This window comes from Bufo bufo, chromosome 5 (assembly GCF_905171765.1).
Source record: "Bufo bufo chromosome 5, aBufBuf1.1, whole genome shotgun sequence".
NCBI lineage: Eukaryota > Metazoa > Chordata > Amphibia > Anura > Bufonidae > Bufo > Bufo bufo.
In genome coordinates, this window is record NC_053393.1 from 281,075,618 (window position 1) to 281,095,553 (window position 19,936).

Consider the following 19,936-nt stretch of genomic DNA (forward strand, 5'->3'; position numbering starts at 1 on the left):
GTTTGTCCGGGTTCAGAGCTGAACCCGGACATATCCCCATTTTCACCTGGGTAGCCCCCCTGACTTGAGCATCGGAGCAGTTCATGCAGGCATTTTCAAGAGTTCCGGTGACATACCGGGCTCTCTATGGGGCTGCCAGGAAGCCCGGTGACGTTACCGTCACTGATGGGCTGGCTTTAGCGCTGCCTAATCATTATCAGATCACTTGGGTCAAAGCTCCGATCAGCTGTTTCAGGGAGCTACTACGCTCGAATATATGGTGTGGGAACCACGGTATTGTTTCCAAAATTGTTACTCCCAGTTCATAAGCAGCAAAAAAATGGTGGGGAGATAAAACTTGACTTTTATTAAAGGGAACCTGTCACCGGGATTTTGTGTATAGAGCTGAGGACATGGGTTGCTAGATGGCCGCTAGCACATCCGCAATATCCAGTCCCCATAGATCTGTGTGCTTTTATTGTGTAAAAAAACCCGATTTGATACATATGCAAATTAACCTGAGACGAGTCCTGTATGTGAGATGAGTCAGGGACAGGACTCATCTCAGGGTAATTTGCATATGTATCAAATCGGGTTTTTTTACACAATAAAAGCACACAGAGCTATGGGGACTGGATATTGCGGATGTCGGGTGTGCTAGCGGCCATCTAGCAACCCATGTCCTCAGCTCTATACACAAAATCCCGGTGACATGTTCCCTTTAAGTGATATTAAAATACACAATGCACCAATATGACAAACACAAACAATTAATGATATGGGCTACGATACCAATTATATATCCCAGCTATGGGACGCCACGTCTTCTCCGGTCAAGAAAAAATATAAATGGAACACTCTGACCAGTCCTGTACTGTATCTGCAAGATTTTTCCAATATGAAGGATTGCTCCAAGTGATAGAGGGTCCTGGTATCAGATAAGCTGCTGTATTATTATGCCTATATGTCCCTAAATATAGGGGCAAGGAGCTAGAAATGCCCTACCTATCTATACAGAGCACTCGCCCCGAAAGGATACCTGACCGTAAACCCTGGCAAAATCCCTACTATAAACCCTGCCACTTTTCGTCTAATAACTCATTAGTGGAGGCTCAATAATTCAAGTATATAGCCACCTATTGTCCAAAATAGAAAACAAAAATCGGGTAAAAAAGAAAGAAGGGGAAAAACAAAAGCTAAACCAAAAGAGGACATCAAAGAAGGGGAAAAACAAAAGCTAAACCAAAAGAGGACATCATTTCAGTAAACCCTAATTAGAAAATGAATGCGACGTGTCTCTCACTAAGTGCATCCCGTGGGATCGGGATACTAACATGGCCCTATTTTGTCAGGGGAATCGTCTACCAGCGGTAAGCGTAGTGCCTGGTTGGTGCGGCGTTTTAAATGCCTGCAGCGCGCCTCTCCGGACAGAACCACGTGACCCCCGGCGTAACGTCACGTGGGGTGGGTCGACAATAGAGGCAGGGGGCGCACTGGTGCATGGCAACCAGGACGCTAGCTCACAAGGAGGCCATCCCAGCTGTCAAAAGGGTGACGCTAGATACATCAAGCATCCTTAGTAACATACAAAAAAGGGAAGATAATTTCGGAGACTTCTTCAGCAGGATGCAAGGCCGAGTACAATGCTAATAAAGGAGTGAGGCAGCCTAATATTATGTAGACCATCTTAGAAAAAACAAGACCAAATCTATAGTCCCTGAGGGATTTCAATACTTCATCAGTAATCCCAAAAAATAATATAAATGAGTGAAAGTAAGAATAAGACTGAATCCTAGTTAGATCAGATGGAAATTATAGAGTCCCCAATATATATAAGTGGGCCCTTGTTCCCAACTTATCCTCAAAGCAAAAGAATGGAAATCATATGAAACAACTAAAGTTAAGCTTCTCATTGAGACCTCCAAGAGCTGTGGTTTTAACCCCTTATGGACCGGGCTCATTTTCACCTTAACCACCTCAGCACCCCTAGCTTAAAAACCCTTAATGACCAGGCCACTTTTTACACTTCTGCACTACACTACTTTCACCGTTTATTGCTCGGTCATGCAACTTGCCACCCAAATGAATTTTACCTCCTTTTCTTCTCACTAATAGAGCTTTCATTTGGTGGTATTTCATTGCTGCTGACATTTTTACTTTTTTTTGTTATTAATTGAAATTTAACGAAATTTTTGCAAAAAAATGACATTTCACTTTCAGTTGTAAATTTTTTTAAAAAAAACGGCATCCATATATAAATTTTTCTCAAAATTTATTGTTATACATGTCTTTGATAAAAAAAAAAAATGTTTGGGTAAAAAAAAAAAATGGTTTGGGTAAAAGTTATAGCGTTTACAAACTACAAAAATGTGAATTTCCGCTTTTTGAAGCAGCTCTGACTTTCTGAGCACCTGTCATGTTTCCTGAGGTTCTACAATGCCCAGACAGTAGAAAACCCCCACAAATGACCGCATTTCGGAAAGTAGACACCCTAAGGTATTCGCTGATGGGCATAGTGAGTTCATAGAACTTTTTTTATTTTTTGTCACAAGTTAGCGGAAAATGATTTTTTATTTATTTTTCCTTACAAAGTCTCATATTCCACTAACTTGTGACAAAAAATAAAAACTTCCATGAACTCACTATACCCATCACGAAATACCTTGGGGTGTCTTCTTTCCAAAATGGGGTCACTTGTGGGGTAGTTATACTGCCCTGGCAATTTAGGGGCCCTAATGTGTGGTAAGTATTTTAAAATCAAAATGTGTAAAAAAAAAATGACCTGTGAAATCCGAAAGGTGCTCTTTGGAATGTGGGCCCCTTTGCCCACCTAGGCTGCAAAAAAGTGTCACACATCTGGTATCGCCGTACTCAAGAGAAGTTGGGCAATATGTTTTGGGGTCTCATTTTACATACACTCGCCTAAAGAATTATTAGGAACACCATACTAATACGGTGTTGGACCCCCTTTTGCCTTCAGAACTGCCTTAATTCTACGTGGCATTCTTTAGAAATGTTGGCCCATATTGATAGGATAGCATCTTGCAGTTGATGAAGATTTGAGGGATGCACATCCAGGGCACAAAGCTCCCGTTCCACCACATCCCAACGATGCTCTATTGGGTTGAGATCTGGTGACTGTGGGGGCCATTTTAGTACAGTGAACTCATTGTCATGTTCAAGAAACCAATTTGAAATGATTCGAGCTTTGTGACATGGTGCATTATCCTGCTGGAAGTAGCCATCTAGGATAGATACATGTTCTCATTCTGTTTACGCCAAATTCGGACTCTACCATTTGAATGTCTCAACAGAAATCGAGACTCATCAGACCAGGCAACATTTTTCCAGTCTTCAACAGTCCAATTTTGGTGAGCTCGTGCAAATTGTAGCCTCTTTTTCCTATTTGTAGTGGAGATGAGTGGTACCCGGTGGGGTCTTCTGCTGTTGTAGCCCATCCGCCTCAAGGTTGTGCGTGTTGTGGTTTCACAAATGCTTTGCTGCATACCTCGGTTGTAACGCGTGGTTATTTCAGTCAACGTTGCTCTTCTATCAGCTTGAATCAGTCGGCCCATTCTCCTCTGACCTCTAGCATCCTCAAGGCATTTTTGCCCACAGGACTGCCGCATACTGGATGTTTTTCCCTTTTCACCCCATTCTTTGTAAACCCTAGAAATGGTTGTGCGTGAAAATCCCAGTAACTGAGCAGATTGTGAAATACTCAGACCTGCCCGTCTGGCACCAACAACCATGCCACGCTCAAAATTGCTTAAATCGCCTTTCTTTCCTATTCTGACATTCAGTTTGGAGTTCAGGAGATTGTCTTGAGCAGGACCACCCCCCTAAATGCATTGAAGCAACTGCCATGTGATTGGTTGACTAGATAATTGCATTAATGAGGAATAGAACAGGTGTTCCTAATAATTCTTTAGGGGTGTGTGTGTGTGTGTGTATATATATATATATATATATATATATATATATATATATATATATATATATATATATATATTAGGGATCGACCGATATTGATTTTTTAGGGCCGATACCGATAATTTGTAAACTTTCAGGCCGATAGCCGATAATTTATACCGATATTCTGGGAATTTTCATTTTTGTGAAAAAAAAAATTTCCTACACAAATCTGCTGAAAATTAATATGTTTATTGTTAATGTGTATTTTTTTTTTTTTTTTTAATCTTTTTCATTTATACTTCATATATTTTTTTTTTTTTTTTTTTTTTTTTTTTTTACTAACTTTTAGGCCCCTTAGGGACTAGAACCCTTGTCCTATACCCCCTGATAGATCTCTATCAGGGTGAATAGGAGCTCACACTGTCCCTGCTGCTCTGTGCATAGTGCACACAGCAGCATGGAGCTTACCATGGCAGCCAGGGCTTCAATAGCGTCCTGGCTGCCATGGTAACCGATCGGAGCCCCAGGATTACACAGCTGGGGCTCCGATCGGAGGAGCAGGGGATCCTGTGGCCACTGCCACCAATGATTAATACTGGGGGGCTTGGGGGGGGGGGCGCACTGCGCCACTAATGAAGATAAGTCTCTCAATCATTCATATACAGGAGGCGGGAGCTGGCTGCAGAATCACATAGCCGGCTCCCGACCTCTATGATCTGTAGCTGCGATCCGTGGCACCTGAGGAGTTAACTACCACGGACCGCAGCTACAGCTCATAGAGGTCGGGAGCCGGCTATGTGATTCTGCAGCTCCCGCCTCCTGTATATGAATGAATGAAAGGCTTATCTTCATTGGTGGCGCAGTGGCCACAGCCCCTCCCCTCCTCTTATGTTCTCTCCTCTCATTGGTGGCAGCAGCACAGGGGGAGGGAGACACTGCTTCCTTCTCCCCTGTGCTGCGGAGGGAACACAGAGAGCGCTGAGAGCAGCGCGTTCTGTGTTCCCAATACGTTATCGGTATATCGGCAACGGTATATATAAAAACACGGACAGCACTCCAGGTAAAAGTTGATGGTGTTTATTCACCCATGTGGATGGCAACGTTTCAGCTCATACAAGAGCCTTTTGTTTGGCTTGACAAAGGCTCTTGTATGAGCTGAAACGTTGCCATCCACATGGGTGAATAAACACCATCAACTTTTACCTGGAGTGCTGTCCGTTTTTCATCTATATTTGACGGGGTAAGCTGCTACATCCCTGGACATAGCACCCTTCCTGTGTTGTTTCTCCGGTGCCGCCATTGTTTTTATATATATATATATATATATATATATATATATATATATATATATATATATATATATATATATATAATTTTTTATTTCTTTCCATGATTATGGGGGCAGCCATCTTCCCTGCACTGTTGTCAACATTTAGAACTATGGCTGAAATATTGACTGGTGTTCATGCAACTTTCTTCATATTTCCCACTGCAATAGTATTTGCTTCAGTAATGTGTATGCTGTGTTTACTGTAGTCTCGCCATGTAAATATTCAGGTTGATTAGATGATCACAAATCTGTAGACTTGGAGTTTGGAGTGCAAAACAATGTTGATTTAAAATCTGTGTGTAAAGGAATTGTCTAAGAGCTGTATAAACAGTTAAATGCGTTGACCGCTTACTAATATAGCCTTTGTTGATATTCAATGTAATTTGCTATATTTTATAAACCATGCAGATCTTCTGTCCTGTCCATAAGATGGCTGCTGATGGAGGGTTATGATAAGGCAGCACCTACATGTGATGTCTCCTGCATTCAAAGACTGCACTAGCACTAAACTCCCAACAGTGAAGTACAGATGGTAGCTGCAATGTATTTGAATGGCAAAGACGTCACATGGAGGTGATATGCCTGGTCAGATAGATTGGCATACAAGGGGGCATACCTTATGAAATATAGAAGAAAATAGTGCAGAATTTAAAAAAGGCTATGTTATCATAGATCCGAAGTCGCTTCGTTTGAATGCTGTATGGAGATCCATCTCTGTACAGCATTCAAATGTATGGGCTTTGCGGAGGTGAAATTCGTTATGTCTGAAGTCGCGCAAGACTTTGAGTAACTTCGGACTTTGATTATTCAACTTGAAAACCATTTTAAAACGTCCGACAAAAGTCCAAAGTTATGTCCGAAGTCTCATAGGACTTTGTTGCATAACGAATTTCACCTCCTTGGAACCCTTACATATAAATGCTGTATGGAGACGGGTCTCCCTACAGTATTCAAAAGTTGTGACTATAGGCCAACGCTTGCTTCGCTCAACACTAATAATCTCGCAAACACATTAGTCAACAGTACCAAGAAAGTGGCCAAGCTCTTTAAACGTGTGACCCATACTTGTTTTTGAAGCCATCTTTGAGGTTCTACTACAGAGGGTGGATTTTCTGCAGCAGAGGCTTTACACTGCTAAAAGTTTGTCACAGATTATGCTGCAGGGTTGCAGCTTATTTCACTCTATGCATTGCAAACCGTAAAATCCACAGCATAAATTGACATTCTGCTGCTTTCAGTCGTCATCAAGAGTCCATTTTTGCAGATTTTTTTTTTTTTTTTTTTTATGCCGCTTGTGGATGAGATTTCCTGAAATACAAGTTGTTAGTGACAAGTGATCCAGCCAATCTAAAAGTTGAAATGTTTTATTTTATGTAAGGGCTATTTATATACCCAAATGGTAAAATAATCACAGATAAAGCAATATGAAAAACCTGAGATCTCCAGTCATTTATCTTTTTAAATGCTGCAAATGATAGCAACCGCAGCATCTGAGCAGTTAGGCCTCATGCACACGACCGTTGTTGTGTTCCGTGTCCGTTGTTTCGTGATTTTCTGCGGACCCATTGACTTTCAATTGGTCCGTTGAAAACTCAGATAATGCACGGTTTGTCATCCGCGTCAGTGATCCGTGTTTTCAGTCCGTCAAAAAAATATGACCTGTCCTATTTTTTTCACGGGCAACGGTTCGCGGACCCATTCAAGTCAATGGGTCCGTGAAAAAACAGGCACACAAGATTGTCATCCGCGTCCGTTTTTTTCCTATCATTTGCAAGGCAAACTTGACTTCGATTTTTTTCACTTTCCTTCATGTCTGGTGATCCTCCAAAAATCAAGGAAGACACACGAATCACGGAACAACGGAACCCCGTTTTGCGGACCGTGAAAAAATACTGTCATGTGCATGAGGCCTTAGACTGAGGGAGATCTCTGTCCTCCGATCACCTTCCCCTCGTGGCAAAATCAGGACGTTCTGATCGGTTGCTACGACAGGGCTTAATAGCAGATTTCCCATAGACTGCAATTAAATGAAAGTAAAAAAAATAAATAATTAAAACAAGATTTTGAAAAATATAAATTATAAAAGTATTAATCCATTACAATAAATACTATGAGGAAAAAAAAATGGCAGAATTTCAGTTCGCTCTCCCAAAAAATTGTATAAAGTGATCAAAAAGTCATTTACCTCAGAATGGTACCGATAAAAACTAAAGCTTGCTCCCTAAAAGAAAACCCTCATAGCTCTCTAAATGGAAATATAAGAAAGGTATGGATGTAGGACAATGGTGATGCAAAGACTGTATTATTTTTTATTTTTTTTCCCCCGGGGGTTTGTTCTTTGAGGTCGTAAATTTTATAAATTTGGTACTAATGTAAACTTACTGATCTACGGAATACAATCATCATGTAATTTTTAGCACCTAGGGAATACAATAAAAGACTCCAATATTGTATTTTCTTTTTTTCTTTTCTTTTTATTTCACTCCACAAAGCAGGCCTGACTGTTCGGCCTCTTTCACACGGGCGTCATGTTTTTTTGCCCGGATAAGATGTGGGTGCGTTGCTGGAAAATGCACATTTTTTCGGCGCGAGTGCAAAACATTGTAATGCGTTTTGCACTCGCGTGAGAAAAATCAGCATGTTTGGTACCCGAACTTCTTCACAGAAGTTCGGGTTTGGGTTAGGTTTTCTGTAGATAGTATTATTTACCCTTTTTATAAGGGAAAATAGCATTCTTAATACAGAATGCTTAGTAAAATAGGGCTGGAGGGGTAAAAAAAAATAATTTTAACTTACCTTAATCCACTTGATCGTGCAGCTCTCTTCTGTCTTCTTCTTTGCTGCGCACAGGAATAGGACCTTTGACATCACTGGGCTCATCACATGGTCCAATCACATGGTTCATTACCATGGTGAGGGACCATGTGATTGGATCATGTGTTGTGACGTCACCACAGGTTCTTAGCCGGCAGCTCAACATTACAGAAGACAGAGATCCGCAACTACGCGATCAAGTGGACTCGGTGAGTAAATTATTATTTTTTTAACCCCTCCATCACCATTTTACTTTGCATTCTGTGTTCAGAATGCTATTATTTTCCCTTATAACCATGTTTATAAGCCCCGATCGTCACCTAGCAACCATGTGTGAAAATCACACCGCATCCGCACTTGCTTGCGGATGCTTGCGATTTTAACGCGGCCCCATTCACTTCTATGGGGCCTGCGTTGCGTGAAAAACGCAGAATATAGAGCTTGCTGCGATTTTCACGCAACGCACAAGTGATGCGTGGAAATCACCGCTCATGTGCACAGCCCCATAGAAATGAATGGGTCAGGATTCAGCGCGGGTGCAATGCGTTCAACTCACGCATTGCACCCGCGCGGAATACTCGCCTGTGTGAAAGGGGCCTTCTGGGAAGGCCGGGAGTAGAAGGAAAAACAAAACAAAAAATATAATTGGCTGCATCCTTAACCCGTAGAGGACCAGTGCCGTACATGTACGACGCTGTGATTGGGCGGGTGCAGAAGATGCGCCCGCCCAATCCGCGGCAGGAGTCCGGCAGTCACTTATAGCCGGACTCCTGCTGAATGCGCCGGCATCCGCACATTAACCCTTGATGTGCCGCGTTCAGCGCTGACCGCGGCACATGCTATTGGGTCCCAGTGCTGCTGTGACGGGGACCTGATGGCATGAAGGCAGCACGATTCCTTCCTCGGGCTTCGAGGCTGCCTTCCAGGAGAGCCTGTGAGATCCAGCCCCCTGAATTAACCTCTTAAGGACCCATGACGTACATGTACGTCATCTCTGGCCGTGACTTCAGGACCAGAGAACTACATGTACGTCATGGTGATAAGGCGGGTGCAGGAGCTGCGGCAGGGGTCCGTCAGTCACCAATAGCGGACCCCTGCTGCATGCGCCGGCATCCGTGAAATCACATATGCCGGCGGATTAAGCCCTGCACAGCCGCGGTCAGCGCTGACCGCGCACGTGTGGTGTCCGTACAGGGAGGAAGCAGCCATCGGGTCACCGCCCTGCTGTGACGGAGACCCGATGGCATGGAAGGCAGCATGATGCCTTCCTTAGGCATCGTAGCTGCCTTCCGGGAGAGCCTGTGAGATCCAGCCCCCTGGATCTGACAGGCATGCAGGCTGAAGTGTATTAAAGTGTGTAATACACTTACAGCCAATGCATGGCAATACATAAGTATTGTCATGTATTGTAAAGGGGATCAGACCCCCAAAAGTTGAAGTCCTAGGGTGGGACAAAAAATTGTTTTCTCCCAAAGAATTAAAAGTTTAAGTAGAAAAAATTATAAAAATATCCTTTTGCCAAAATGAAAGGGAAAAAAATTGTAAAAAATAGGGGAAAAAAAGACATAGTAAATATCGCGCATCCGTATCGACCAGCTCTATAAAACAATTCACATGACCTAACCCAGGGCTTGACAAATTTCCTTGGAATCTAGGAGCCAGCTAAAAAAGTTAGGAGCCAGGCGGAGCCGCGTCATAAAGCCCCTAGTAGGTGCCCCTATAGTGCCCCCCCCCCCACTTCTCCATAGAGCCCCCCCAATAATGCTGTATACCATGTTACATATACCGCTGCTCCGGACCCTATTGACTATAATGGGGACGGGGGTGGAGCTCCGGCGCAGCATGGCAGTTCGCGGTGAGAGGCCGCCGGACTAAAAAGTTGGACATGCAGTACTTTTACCATGCACTGCCGTGCTGCGCCAGAGCTCTGCCCCCATTATAGTCAATGGGGACAGAGCTGCGGTCCGGCGAAACAGCGGAAGGACGGATCCAACAGGGTGAACAGCCTGCCAGATCCATCCTGCTGCAAGTGTGAAAGTAGCCTTAGTTCCATAGCTACTGAATGAGACAGAAGAAGGGATGCCTTTAACATATATCTCCTTGAGAAGCCAATTTGATCCTAAAGGGTTAATTCAAACTGTAATCTAAACTGTGTCCTGTCACTTCTCTCATCTCTGCTCCTGTCCCTTAATCTTATCACTGCTGCAAAAGCATCAGCCGACAGCCTCAGTGTAACCTGTTCTAGAGTCTGACTGACTGTTCTTTTAACTCAAAGAATCGAATGAGTCACTAACTGTAGGATCTTTAGATTCTTTTAACCGCCTCACGTCCGCCCATAGGATATAAACGTCCTATGGGTGGACGTCTATTTCTGACAGCACGTTTTAAAACGTCCTGTCAGAAATAGCAGCTGCACGCTAATCGTGCAGCTGCTGATCGGGTTGCCCGCTGTCAGTGACAGCAGGGCAACCCTAAGACAAGGCAGGGACAGTGCCCAGGTGTCCCTGCCTTCACGATCGCTGCAGACACAGCGCTCACCGAGCACTGTGTCTGCAGAGCAGGAAGCGCTGTGCGCTTCCTGTTCCGGCCCGGCGGTCATGTGACCGCCGTGACCGCAGAGTGCAGGGGCTGTGTGAGGTCTCTCAGAGACCTCGATCAGCCCTGCTGTGAGGCTGTACAGCGCAGGATTGCTGCTGTACAGCCTCTATAGGGGTGCATTTGTCCTGTAACTGGGGCTACTATGTTAGCCCCAGTTACAGGAGAAATCAACAGTGTAAAAAAAAAAAAAAAAGTGAAGTAAATGTCCCCCAGAGGTCTTGTATGACCTTATGGGGGACGAAAAGTGTAAAATAAAATAAAAAGTTGAAAAAATAAAATAAAAAAAAGTTTCACATGTAAAAAAAAAAAAAAAAATCCCAAGTAAGGAATAAAAAAAAAAAATTAAAAATAGAAAAAATAAAATAGACATATTTAGTATTGCCGCATCCGTAAAAACCAGCTCTATAAAAATATCACATGACCTAACCCCTCGGGTGAACACCGTAAAAAAAAAATAAAAAAAAATGTCAAAACAAGCAATTTTTGTCACCTTGCATCACAAAAGGTGCAACACCAAGTGATCAAAAACGCGTATGTCCCACAAAATGGTACCAATAAAACCGTCACCTCATCCCGCAAAAAAATGAGCCCCTACATAAGAAAATCTCTCAAAAAATAAAAAAACTATAGCTCTCAGAACATGGACACATTAAAACATAATTTTTTGGTTTCAAAAATGCTATTATTGTGTAAAACTTTAATAAATGAGAAAAAGTATACATATTAGGTATCGCCACGTCCGTAACAATCTGCTCTATAAAAATGTCACTTGACTGAACCCCTCAGGTGAACGCTGTAAAAATAAATAAATAGAAACTGTGCTAAAACAACCAATTTTTTGGTCACCTTGCCCCATAAAGTGTTATAATGAATGATCAAAAAATCATATGTACCCAAAAATAGTACTAATAAAACTGGCACCTTATCCCCTAGTTTCCAAAATGGGGTCACTTCTTGGGAGTTTCTACTGTAAGGGTGCATCAGGGGGCTTCAAATGGGACATGGCATCTAAAAACCATGTGGAGTTCCTTTCCTTCTGCGCCCTGCCGTGTGCCCATACAGCAGTTTATGACCACATGTGGGGTGTTTCTGTAAACCGCAGAATCTGGGTAATAAATATTGAGTTTTGTTTGGCTGTTAACCATCGATGTGTTAAAGAAAAAAATTTATTAAAATGGAAAATCTGCCAAAAAAGTGAAATTTAAAAATTTGATCTCCATTTTCCTTTAATTCTTGTGGAACGCCTAAAGGGTTAACAAAGTTTGTAAAATCGGTTTTGAATACCTTGAGGGGTGTAGTTGCTACAATGGGGTCATTTATGGGGGTATCCACTATGTAGGCCCCACAAAGTGACTTCAGACCTGAACTGGTCCTTATAAAGTGGGTTTTGGCAATTTTCTTTAAAATTTGAAGAATTGCTTCTAAACTTCTAAGCCTTCTAACGTCCTAAAAAAATAAAATGACATTTCCAAAAGGATGCCAACATAAAGTAGACATATGGGGAATGTTAAATAATAAATATTTAATGAGGTATCACTTTCTGTTTTAAAAGCAGAGAAATTGAAATTTAGAAAATTGCGAATTTTTCAAATTTTTGGGTAAATTTGGGATTTTTTCATAAATAAAGGTGAAATATTTTGACTCAAATTTATGACTATCATGAAGTACAATGTGTCACGAGAAAACAGTCTCTGAATGACTTGGATAAATAAAGGCGTTCCAAAGTTATTACCACATAAAGTGAGATATGTCAGTTTTGCAAAATTTGGCCTGGTCAGGAAGGGGGCAAAGGGCCCAGATGGGAAGTGGTTAACCTGTGACTCATTCGATTCTTGCTTAGACTCCCTCCTGTACTTGTGTCAGTGACTAGGACTCCGAGCTGCTAGTGCTTGCCTTGCCTCAGCTCTGATTGGTTGGTGGGAGGGGAGGGGCTGGCAGAAGCAGCTTCCACTCTAGGATCAGATTACACTCCTCCCGAGTCCCTCCCCTCCCTGCTGCCAGCGTCTCTGCTATTGTGTGCTGTGACAGAGCTGTTTCAAACGGTGCTGCCTCCGGACAGAACGGCAGCTCCGCACCCATCGCCCGGGCACCTTTGAAAATGGGCTGACAAATACCCAAGCGCCAGGACTAAATTCCTGGTCGCCATGGCGACCTGGCGCCTGGGATTTGTCGAGCCCTGACCTAACCCCTCAGATGAACACCGTCAAAAAATAAAAACTGTGCTAAATTAACCATTTTTTGGTCACCTTACATCATTGAAAGTGCAACACCAAGCGATCAAAAAGCGTATACACCCCAAAATAGTTCCACTCTAACCGTCACCTCATTCCGCGAAAAATGAGCCCCTACCTAAGTTTTACACAATGATATCATTTTTGAAACAAAAAAAAAATCATGTTTTAGTGTCTCCGTAATCGGAGAGCCATAGTTTTTTTCAGTTTTTGGGCGATTATCCTAGGTAGGGTATCATTTTTGCGGGATGAGATGACTGTTTGATTGGCACTATTTTGGGGTGCGTATGACTTTTTGATCGCTTGCTATTACACTTTTTGTGATGTAAGGTAACAAAAAATGGCTTTTTTTAACACCATCAAACCGTCATCTCATCCCAAAAAAAATGAGCCCCTACACAAGACAGTCGCCCAAAATATAAATAAAACTACAGCTTTCAGAATGGGGAGACCAAAATTGTTTTATTTTTTTTATGCTTTATTATGTAAAACTGAAACGACCAACGAAAAAAAGTAGTTATTTGGTATTGTCGCGTCCGTAACAACCTGCTCTATAAAATTACCACATGATGTAACCTGTCAGATAAATGTTGTAAATAATAAAATGGCTATTTCTTGTTACCTTGCCTCACAAAAAGTGTAATATAGAGCGACCAAAAATCATATGTACCTTAAAATACTACCAACAAAACTGCCACCTTATCCCGTAGTTTCCAAAATGGGGGCACTTTTTGAGAGTTTCTACTCTAGGGGGGCTTCAAATAGGACCTGGTGTCAAAAAACCAGTCCAGCAAAATCTGCTTTCGAAAAACCATATGGCGTTTTTTTCCTTCTGCGCTCTGCCGTGTGCCCGTACAGCAGTTTATGACCACATATAGGGGTGTTTGTGTAAACTACAGAATCAGGGCCATAAATATTGAGTTTGGTTTGGCTGTTAACCCTTGCTTTGTAAATGGGGGGGGGGGGATGGATTAAAATGGAAAATCTGCCAATAAAGTGAAATTCTGAAATTTCATCTCCATTTTCCATTAATTCTTGTGGAACACCTAAAGGGTTAACCAAGTTTGTAAAAATCCGTTGTGAATACCTTGAGGGGTGTAGTTTGTAAAATGGGGTCATTTTTGAGTGGTTTCTATTATGTAAGCCCCACAAAGTGACTTCATACCTGAACTGGTCCTTAACCACCTCAGCTTAGCTTAAACACCCTTAATGACCAGACCACTTTTTACAATTCTGCACTACTCTACTTTCACCGTTTATTGCTCGGTCATACAACTTACCACCCAAATGAATTTTACCTCCTTTTCTTCTCACTAATAGAGCTTTCATTTGGTGGTATTTCATTGCTGCTGACATTTTTACTTTTTTTGTTATTAATCGAAATTTAACGACATTTTTGCAAAAAAATTAAATTTTTTCACTTTCAGTTGTAATTTTTTAAAAAAAAAAAACGACTTCTATATATAAATTTTTCTCTAAATTTATTGTTCTACAGGTCTTTGATATAAAAAATGGTTTGGGTAAAAGTTATCGCGTTTACAAACTATGGTACAAAAATGTGAATTTCCGCTTTTTGAAGCAGCTCTGACTTTCTGAGCACCTGTCATGTTTTCCTGAGGTTCTACAATGCCCAGACAGTAGAAAAACCCCACAAATGACCCCATTTCGGAAAGTAGACACCCTAAGGTATTCGCTGATGGGCATAGTGAGTTCATAGAACTTTTTATTTTTTGTCACAAGTTAGCGGAAAATGATTTTTTTCTTTTTTAGCCCTTACAAAGTCTCATATTCCACTAACTTGTGACAAAAAATAAAAACTTCCATGAGCTCACTTATGCCCATCACAAAATACCTTGGGGTGTCTTCTTTCCAAAATGGGGTCACTTGTGGGGTAGTTATACTGCCCTGGCATTTTAGGTGCCCTAATGCGTGAGAAGTATTCAATGGTATTCAATGAGGTGCATGGCGAGTTCATAGAAGATTATTTTTTTTTTGCACAAGTTAGCGGAAAAAAATAAATAAAAAATATATATATATATATATATATATATATATATAATTTTTTTTGTATTTTCTCAGTCTCCCTTTCCGCTAACTTGGGACAAAAATTTCAATCTTTCATGGACTCAATATGCCCCTCAGCGAATACCTTGGGGTGTCTTCTTTCCAAAATGGGGTCATTTGTGGAGTGTTTGTACTGCCCTGGCATTTGAGGGTCTCCGCAATCATTACATGTATGGCCAGCATTAGGAGTTTCTGCTATTCTCCTTATATTGAGCATACGGGTAATGATATATTTTTTTTCCGTTCAGCCTCTGGGCTGAAAGAAACAAATGAATGGCACAGATTTCTTCATTTGCATTGATCAATGTGGATGAAAAAATATCTGCCAAAAAAAAAGAGGGGAAAGGCGTCTGCCAGGACATAAAAGCTCCGCCCAACATCCAAACCCACTTAGCCCGTATGACCTGGCAAACCCGATTTCTCCATTCACCTCAATCGATGTGGATGAATAAATCATTGCCGGGATTTTTTAATTTTTTTTTATATACAAAGTATATGAACACCACCTCCCCCTCAGCTCATAAGCCTCGGCAAACGTATCTTTTACTGCAGAGGAGAAATCTCGTCTTGCAGCGCCGCATACACCGACTTTTGTGTAATCTGACAGCAGCGCAATGATTCTGTCAGAATGCACATCAGTGCTGCAGCTGGTTGGTCCACCTAGAGGGTAAAAAATACAACAAAAAAGAAAAAACCAGGCCGCAACGCAATAAATTTATTAACTTTATAATAACATTTGAACGGAACATCTAAACTTTATTTAACTTTTTTGCTTACCGGTTATTTATTTATTTATTTTTATTTTTTATTTTTTTACCTTTATCGGATAAACCTCTTTTTCCCCATGGGACAATGTGCAAAGCGCAAATCGCCCAGAGATGTGGCGAAGTACATTATGCACTTTGTCCCAGGTGAAAGGAGAGGTTTGCAGCAGCTGTGAGTGTAAGGGCCCTAATAGCCCTGTGTGCCTGTCCTGTGAAACGCAATCCCTATGCTAAGTGTACATGTGTGTGGTACTTCTGGAAACACTCCCCAAAGCATAGGGCAGGGTGGTCAGGACAGAAATAGCGGGTGTCACGCCTTATTCCACTCCTGCTACAGACACAACATTTTTTTCGGGGTGGCGGTCGGTTTGAGGTACCAGCAACGACACTGGGGAAATGTCGCTCGTGTAGACGGCTCACTAAACTGGTGGATGGGGCCACGGAACCTCCTGGATACAGGAGGTTCTCGATCTCTTCCTGAAATTTGAGGAAGGATCTTGTTTTCCCAGCCTTACTGTAGAGAACAAAACTATTATATACAGCCAATTGAATCAAATATACAGACACCTTCTTATACCAGCGTCTAGTCCTGCGGGAAATTAGATAAGGAGCCAACATCTGGTCATTGAAGTCCACCCCTCCCATGAGCGAATTATAGTCGTGGACACAGAGGGGCTTTTCAATGACACTGGTTGCTTCAATTTGGATTGTTGTGTTTTGCGTGAATGGTGGAGAGCATGTAAATGTCACGCTTGTCTCTCCATTTCACCGCGAGCAGTTCTTCGTTACACAAGGCAGCCCTCTCCCCCCCCCTTGCAAGACGGGTGGTAACGAGACATTGGGGGAAGCCCCGGCGACTAGGTCGCGCGGTGCCACAGCAGCCAATCTGTTCTAGGAACAAATGCCTGAAGAGGGGCACACTTGTGTAGAAATTGTCCACATAAAGATGGTACCCCTTGCCAAATAAGGGTGACACCAAGTCCCAGACTGTCTTCCCACTGCTCCCCAGGTAGTCAGGGCAACCGACCGGCTCCAGGGTCTGATCTTTACCCTCATAGATAAATTTGTGGGTATAGCCTGTGGCCCTTTCACAGAGCTTATACAATTTGAGCCCATACCGGGCGCGCTTGCTTGGGATGTATTGTTTGAAGCCAAGGCGCCCAGTAAAATGTATAAGGGACTCGTCTACGCAGATGTTTTGATCAGGGGTATACAAATCTGCAAATTTGGTGTTGAAGTGGTCTATGAGGGGCCGAATTTTGTGGAGCCGGTCAAAAGCTGGGTGGCCTCTGGGACGAGAGGTGCTGTTGTCGCTAAAGTGCAGGAAACGCAGGATGGTCTCAAATCGTGTCCTGGACATAGCAGCAGAGAACATGGGCATGTGATGAATTTGGTTCGTGGACCAATATGACCGCAATTCATGCTTTTTGGTTAAGCCCATGTTGAGGAGAAGGCCCAGAAAAATTTTAAATTCAGAAACTTGGACGGGTTTCCACTGGAAAGAGTGGGCATAAGAGCTTCCCGGGTTGGCGGCTATAAATTCAGTGGCATATCGGTTTGTTTCTGCCACAACTAAGTCCAAGAGCTCCGCAGTCAAGAACAGCTAAAAAAAAAACAGTGCCGAACCGATCTGAGCTGTCTCAATCCGAACTCCAGACTGCGCGGTGAAAGGGGGAACTATTGGTGCGACTGAAGTTGGGGACTGCCAATCAGGGTTAGCCAGCACCTCAGGGACTCTAGGGGCTCTTCGGGCCTGTCTGTGCGGTGGCTGCGACGGGGGAACTAATGCACGTGCCACCGTGCCAGCTACAACTGCCCTTCTGGTGCTCGCCACTTCACCATGTTGTACGGCAGTGCTGGTACTAGGTCCAGGATGGGCTGCGCTGCTGGTGTATGCCTCACCACGTAATCCGACAGCGCCAGCCCCACTCTGCTGCCCTTGAAGCGGATCCTGCGCAACCTGTGGTCTAGCAACACTGGGCCGGGTATGCCTGGTGGTATCAGGGACCTCAACCTCCTCGTCTGAACTTTGGGTCAGACTGCCACTGCTTTCTACAGGTTCATATTCTGACCCGCTAGATTCATCAGATGAGGGTTCCCATTCCTCATCCGACTGGGTCAGAAGCCTGTAGGCCTCTTCAGAAGAATACCCCTTGTTTGCCATTTGGTCAACTAAATTTAGGGGGTATTCCCTGAGACTACCCAAGAAAAAAAGCAAGCCTGTCTTACAAATGGGAGGCTAGCGAAGTACCTGAGGCCGCTGCGATTGATAAAAAAAATATCAAAACAGATTTTTTTTTTATCGCCGCAGAGCTTGTAAAGTGATTGTGCAGTGATCAAAAAAAATAATATTTTTTGTCACTGCGGCGGGGCGGGCGTGGGTGAACGCATGTGTGGGTGACCGATCAGGCCTGATCGGGCAAACACTGTGTTTTGGGTGCAGGGTGAACTAAGGTGACACTAATACTATTATAGATCTGACTGTGATCAGTTCTGTTCACTTACAGATACTATAAAAGTACAAATGCTGATTAGCGATACACTAATCAGCGAATCAGTGACTGCGGTGGGCTGGGCGCTAAACGATCGCTAACTACCTAACCAAGGGGCCTAAACTATCCTAAAACCTAACAGTCAATACCAGTGAAAAAAAAAAAAGTGACTGTTTACACTGATCACTTTTTTTTCCATTCACTAGGTGATTGACAGGGGCGATCAAGGGGTTAATTGGGGTGATGGAGGGTGATCTGGGGGCTAAGTGTAGTGTTGGTGGGTACTCACTGTGATGTGTGCTCCTCTGCTGGGACCAACCGACGAAAAGGACCAGCAGAGGAGCACAGAAGCCATTTAACACATTATATTTATAAATATAATGTGATAACTGGCTTCTGATTAGATTTTTTGAAAATCATTAACCTGCCAGCGACGATCATTGGCTGGCAGGTTGATGACGAACTTGTCTTTTAAATTTTGCCGGCCCGCGATGCGCGGGCTGGCTTCGCCCGAATTTCGCGAGAGGACGCACCGGCGCATCCACCCAGAGTAACAGGACCGCCGCAAAGACGTAATCCTGCGTACGGCGGTCCTGAGGTGGTTAAAAAGTGGGTTTTGGATATTTTCTGAAAGATTTCAAGATTTGCTTCTAAGCCTTCTAACGTCCCCCCAAAAAATAAAATGCCACTCCAAAAATAGTTATTACTTTACATTCCCCATATGTCTATGTTTGGATCATTTTGTGAATGCCACTTTATTTTTTGGGGATGTTAGAAGGCTTAAAACTTTCTAAAAACCACTTTTTAAAGGACCAGTTCAGGTCTGAAGTAACTTGGTGAGGCTTACATAATAGAAACCACCCAAAAATGACCCCATTTTACAAACTACACCCCTCAAGGTATTCAAAACTGATTGAACAAACTTTGTTAACCCTTTAGGTGTTCCACAAGATTTCATGGAAAATAGAGATAAAATTTAACTTTTTTGGCAGATTTTCCATTTGAATCAATTTTTTCCAGTTACAAAGCAAGGGTTAGCAGCCAAACAAAGCTCAACATTTATGGCCCTGATTCTGTAGTTTACAGAATATATGGGGTATATGTGGTCGTAAACTGCTGTATAGGCACTCGAGACCCCCTAATGCACCCCTAGAGTAGAAACTCCAAAAAAGTGACCCCATTATGGAAACTATTGGATAGGGTGGCAGTTTTGTTACTATTTTAGGGTACATATGATTTTTGGTTGCTCTATATTACACTTTTTGTGAGGCAAGGTAACAAGAAATGTTTTGGCACAGTTTTTTTTTTTTTGTTATTTACAACATTCATCTGGACAGGTTAGAACATGTGGTATTTTTATAGAGCAGGTTGTCACGGACGCGACAATGCCGAATATGACAACTTTTTTTGGTTATTTCAGTTTTACATAAAGCATAAAAAAAAAAAGATTCTTTAAGCCAGGGCTTGACAAATTTCCTTGGAATCTAGGAGCCAGCTAAAAAAGTTAGGAGCCAGGCGAAGCCGCGTCATAAAGCCCCTAGTAGGTGCCCCCCCCCCCACTTCTCCATAGAGCCCCCCCCAATAATGCTGTAGACCATGTTACATATACCGCCGCTCCGTCCCCGGACCCTATTGACTATAATGGGGACGGGGGTGGAGCTCCGGCGCAGCATGGCAGTTCGTGGTGAGAGGCCGCCGGACTAAAAAGTTGGACATGCAGTACTTTTAGTCCGGCGGCCTTTCACCATG

General features: G+C 42.8%; 1 protein-coding gene across 2 annotated transcripts in view; it reads left to right on the forward strand.

Annotated features, from left to right (window-relative positions):
• Positions 1–19,936, forward strand: part of SDHA (succinate dehydrogenase complex flavoprotein subunit A) — a 615,692-nt gene that overhangs the window by 854 nt on the left and 594,902 nt on the right. The gene's annotated exons all lie outside the window — the stretch shown is intronic.